We start from the raw sequence: 6,000 nt of genomic DNA, 5'->3' as shown, positions 1-6,000 counted from the left end.
ATTTCTACATAGCCTTGTGAAGCACAGAATTTTGAAAAATGAGTTATTCGCAATATTAAGTAATCGAGTGTGTGTTACAAGCAATTTCGTTGAAGAAATCGATTTTAAGATAGTTCTTGTAGCTAAATGAGTAGTTCTCAATGTGCATTAACAGTTATTGAATGCTACTAACTTGAACATCTGGGTAACTCAATGAATATAGTTCGGGAACTTTGGAACCGAACATTGGCAAATGTGTTTATTAAAGTTATTTGAGATTATTGGTTTGGCAGACGTAAATTATCTCACTGAGGTTAAATAATATTATATTTCCCTTGCACAGGTAGGGAGAATTTTGTGATGGTATGTATTGATATCTCAATTCAATTATTATTGATAAAAAGTTATAGTCAAGTATTGACATATATTTTTTTACCTCATCCCAAAATACGAAGGCCAAAACTTTACCAGCCGACACTTTATGTTTTGGGAGTCCCTCTCAACATAGATTAAGAAATATATAAAAATCTGGGCATTTACAGGGCTAACGACTGTCATAGGTTTGGTTAAGTGATCACTTTCCACGCGTGTAACATTCACCAATTCTACCCATGATTGACAACAAAACCATTCAAATTCTTGAAACTTCGAGATATTTTGATCAAACTCGAAACACAGTATGCGAGACTTCACTAGAGAAATCTGTGGTGGTACGAGGGAAGCTTTTATTAAACAGAAACTCTTTCATTTGTATGTGAGGTCAAAACCCTGGATAATATTCACATACTTAAGAAACGCTAAGAAACATCAATTTCGTTTTTTTTTAAAGCTTATAATTTGACCAGTCAATTAATTTACAACATTTTGAGTGTGTCCGTATACTTTCTTTTTTTTTCAAATATTTGGAGACTTAAAATGTTGTATATTGGAATCTGAGTCCACCATCCACCCGCAGCAGTTATAGAGTCCTGAGGGACTCTCTGTCAGCTGCACATAGAGGAAAATCTTCAAAATATTTCTGAAGAAATAAATATTGCTCTATTCAATTAATGAGGGGGGAGGAGGATGTACGGACAGAGGCCGACACTTCATCCCCACCCCTCGGGATCCCCTCATTACCTCTTTTTATTTTAATAAAATAAAAACAATAAGAACACAAAAAAAAATAACAAAATAATAAAAATGTTGTATATGTTCAGTCTCATTGTATGCATAAATTCTGTTCATGCCTACTGCCTTCAGAAAGGTCTGACGTCTCGCCGTATTTCCAGTCTCACGCGAAACAATAAAAATATTATATTCTGCAACCTTTAGCGCTCGGGCCGAGCGAGCTGGCTCAGAGTGAGCGTAGTTGCTCGTACTGCGAGAATGCAAATTTTCCATGCTGTGAACTACACCAGTAAAATTTTCTCGGCACGTGAACCTCCCAACTATACAATTTTCCCAGATGTGAACTGCGAAGGAACACAATACATTTTTCAAGGGAACATTCAACGGGAAATGAATAGGTAAAACCACGTGCACAAGAAAAATCTCCTCGGAATATGAGTTCGGAAGATTTTCTCATTGTTCTTCAATACACACACAAATATATTTTTCCATGTTGCGTCAGCAGATTTAGAGAATAACTATTGTTGAGTTTTTGTGTGTATCAGCGTTTTAATTTTTATTTTTTAGAAATGTTCTTACTCTTTCAACATAAAATCACATAACATTTTCACAATCTATTTATTCAATTATTATCAGACACTGAATTTTTTTCCCGAGATTCCATCTCGATATTTTCTCAATAATGGTGACATGACCCGATAGATGGGAAAAAATAATAGCCTAATTATTTTGTTATTTTTCTTATTTTGTACCAACCCTATCCAAAAATGAGAATTTTCTACAAGTTTTAGTACATTAATTTAAAATATTTAAGTTTTATGCTTGGTGGTTAACTTCCTTTTTTAAGAATGAAATAACAACTTTGTTGTTTTTCCACGTGAATTTTATTTTACCAGCAAACCGGGTTTCATAGTAACCGACATCATCAGACTAGTATCTTCACCAGACAGACATCACCAGTCTGATGATGTCGGTTACGACGAAACCCGGTTGCTGGTCAAATAAAATACATGGGAAAAAACTCCATAGGTGATATTTTATTCCATTTGAATTATGTAAATAATATTAAAATATAAAAAATAATGGAAAAATTCGGATGATATATGTTATATTATAGGTGCGTATATGAGACTAGGCATCTTTCGTTTTTTCGAAGCGTACAACACAAAATTTGGCTGGTTTAAGTGATAACTTTATTCATTTCTGCACTTATTATTTGGCTAAATAAAATGATCACTTAAGCCAGCCAAATACTTGATTTAAAGCTCTGGAATGATCAAATTTCTATATTATTTCGTATAAAAATGACAAATACTTTATCTCATTTGAGCCACTTTTAATATATAAAAGTACCTACCTATATTTTTAACAGTTCGGTTATTTTTTTACCTTTAAAAAAAGTGAAAGAAATTTAATCACAACTTTTAAGTTGGAAAATATTATATATAAAATCTTGTTCTAAACATATTTAATTTAAACATGATTTGAAACTTACAACTTATATGAAACATTCTACTTTAATAAAATGGAAAGAAGTTCTTATATTTGATCATATCGAAATCATCTCTTTAAGGTTGATCACTAGACAGCTACAATATATATTTTTTAATTCGACAAAAGATAAAAAGTAAAAAACATCTCATCGTAGAATTTGTTTTGCAAGGAGCTCATTAAATAATTAAAATGTACATACTTTAAAAATTAAAGAGCTAATACGTTTAAAAACAACACTAGATCAGCACCTTAGTTCCATATAAGTCAACTTTATTTTAAATGTCACGTATTACTGTTGTTTGGTTTGGCGAAACCAAGGAAAACAGAATCCACATATTTTCAATAGGCTAGATTTTATACTAAAATACTTGATGGCAACAACTGTAAAGTAGCGCCATCTGCTATGAGCTATGTTAAGTATTGCGGTTTTTGCTGTTATGTTCAAAAGATGGCGCTGCCAATGGGGTCAAGAAGTTTTTTTTTTCAAACATGTTTTATCTGTGAATAATTTCAGAGATGAAATATTTTTGACAAACGAAAAATTCCATTTTTATTTTGTTGAATTAAATTCTTCTTTTTTTCACAACATTTTGAGTGTGTCCAAAATACTTGTTCATAAATCTAGGTTTCTCCAATAAGGAATTCCAACCAGACATTCATATTTTCCTTTATCTATTTTGATAAGTAAATTTTTTTATTGCATTATTATTTATACATATTTAATACGTTCCTGATGTAACAACTAGTTTTTTACTCCATTTTACATTACCTCTTTGTAATATAAATTAAAGAGATAGATATTATTATTCTTCTTCATTTTATAAATACCTGAAAAGCTTTTAGAATCATGAAAGCTTTTATGTAAAACATCGCTAAATTTATTTGTCAGCTCCCTCACAAAGGGAGAGGGAGCATTTTGCATTCCGTGCGACAAGCAACAACCTTATTTGGGTTATGCAACCCGTGACTCCTGGCGCGTGCTGGTTTCATAAAACGAAAACTGTCCTTCTGTTTTCCAACGTCTTCACGGGAGATATCCTCTACTTTCAGCTGCCCCACAAAACGCAAACACTGTAGCCTTTTACTGCCAAATAAAGTGTTTTATGCAACAAGAATTTACATTTAAATCGATTAATAAAAGTGCAATGTGGGTGTTTACTATTCTTAGAACGCCGTTTTCACTCCTTATGGAGAATAAAAATACGGTATAGAGTAGATCAGGTGTTCGTAGTTCTACGAAAAGGACCTAACCCACAATTTTAATTTTTTTTGGTTGATGGATTTAAGTGGTGTAATTAGTTTAATATTGCACTACTTTAAAATATTTCTCACCGGATATAGCAGAATTATTCACGATTTATAAATGTATGTGATGTTATTAGTTCAACATCACACTGCTTTAAAAAATTTCCCACAAACAGATAAAGTAGTATTAATTACGATTTTTTACGGAAAATAGCTACAGAATACTTATACATTAAAATAAACATATTGTGACGTGAATACAGTACTATTCTTCGTTGCAGACAAGTCAATATATATTTTTGAAATGTACAAGTTATGTATGGCTATTACTGTGGCTCAGTCTGATGAAATAAAAAGAAATAAAATAGCACATGTACATTTACGATAAGCTGAATTTCATAATGCTTGTAAGGCCATTCCTCTACCTGATTAGTGAACATGGGTAAAAAAAGAAGAGAAAAATCCTGCAATGATTTTATACTAAATACAGGAATGAAAAATCAGATTTTAAAAATCTTTTAAGTATTTATTACTTCAAAAAATAAGAAAAATAATGTAAAATTATAATAACTTCTAAAGTAAATCATATATGTACAAAAAAACATTCGTTAACGTTGTAACAAGAAAGCAAAGTTTTTTTTTTTTTATTTATATTTTAAATATTAAAATCAAACACTAATTTTTAGAGTCTTTGAAATTGTATTTAATTATTAAAACACGCTTTTTGTTTCCCCTTATTGTGGCATTTTCAAACTATTGTCACAGTATGACAGCAGTTTGGAAATGCCATAACAAGGCGAAACAATTGACACAAATTTTATTTATATGCGTTTTTAAAAATGAAATACAATTAAACAGACTTTAATAATCAGTATTTGATTTTTATATTTAAAATAATATAGAGTTCCACAAATTAGACGCCAAATCTATAAATATTCTCATTTAATTCATTAGCATATTATTTTTAAATGATTCATTTTTTTCAACGCCTGTTTTCCCGATATGTTAATCCTTGGACGTTTTGTGCAAAACTGCGTCCAGGTGAAGTTGGACAGGTTCTGTCTATCTCGTCTGAGTAGGGTGTAGATTTCCCTGCATAATTCATCCCCGCTTCGATGCCTGCTACCGTTGACTGAGCAATATGCCGACTTATTACCCCGTTTTCCCCGAAAGTCTGAAATCCTCTTACAGATATTACACGTTAAATCAGTCAAATCGCATTCATGGTTCGCATACTATCAAATGTGATTAATCGGAAAAAAATAAGTTAGCAAAAAATATTTAATTAACGATGTAATTTCAACTGAATCTTTAAGTAAAATATAACTGCCTTAAAAATATTTTCCTTACTCGTTTTCAAAGCAATAAATACATTGGAACCACTGATAACGAATATAATTTGTTCCAAAATTTTAACATTTTTTTTAAACATTTTTATTATTATTTTACTGGCACGAAAGTCCCGGCTCACAAGTAAATGAAAAGGGGACTTGCCTTTTCTCAATAACTCGCTATGCGAAATATTGCTCGTTAAGGGAGACACTTTTTTATAATTTTTTTATCGCTTTACGAATTTCTCATTATGAGAAGTTCCACTGTAATATAAATATTGCATTATAATGTACCATTTAAATTTAAAGCGTAACATTATCATGAAAACTATAATATAAAACAATATATTGCTATCTAACCAACTAACCAAAAGGTTACTTCCTTGCAGGGGTAGACAAAGACGCCCAACCAATCTTTGTTTGCAAATAATTTTCGCCTCTTCCACATTCATGCATCTCCCCATAGTTACCCGACGATTATTTTGATTTCTGACCTGATCGCTTCCAAGTATTTGAAATACTTAATCATGCCAAGTTTCCTTTGTTTTTTCTCTTTTTCTTAGTGAAATATGTCATACCATAAGTGCACATGTCGCTCACTCCTTTCAAGAACGTCATAAATCAAAATACTTGATTTTTCAGGAGAGCGTTTTTAAAGTTAAAAAATATAACCAATGTATTAAAATTAAATATCAAGCCACTTACTGAACTTTTTACTGTGCAACAGATCTTTTTAGGTAAAACCTGTAGGTTTTTTTTCCATTTGTAAAATATTTAGTTTATTTAAAAAAATAATTAAACAATACCTTTTCTTCAAAATGCAAAAACAACACTTTCTGCC

The sequence above is a fragment of the Brachycentrus maculatus genome, unplaced genomic scaffold, assembly GCF_059751285.1.
Source record: "Brachycentrus maculatus isolate JH-2025_06_01 unplaced genomic scaffold, ASM5975128v1 h1tg000645l, whole genome shotgun sequence".
In the NCBI taxonomy this organism is placed as follows: domain Eukaryota; kingdom Metazoa; phylum Arthropoda; class Insecta; order Trichoptera; family Brachycentridae; genus Brachycentrus; species Brachycentrus maculatus.
This window is presented reverse-complemented; position numbering follows the sequence as displayed.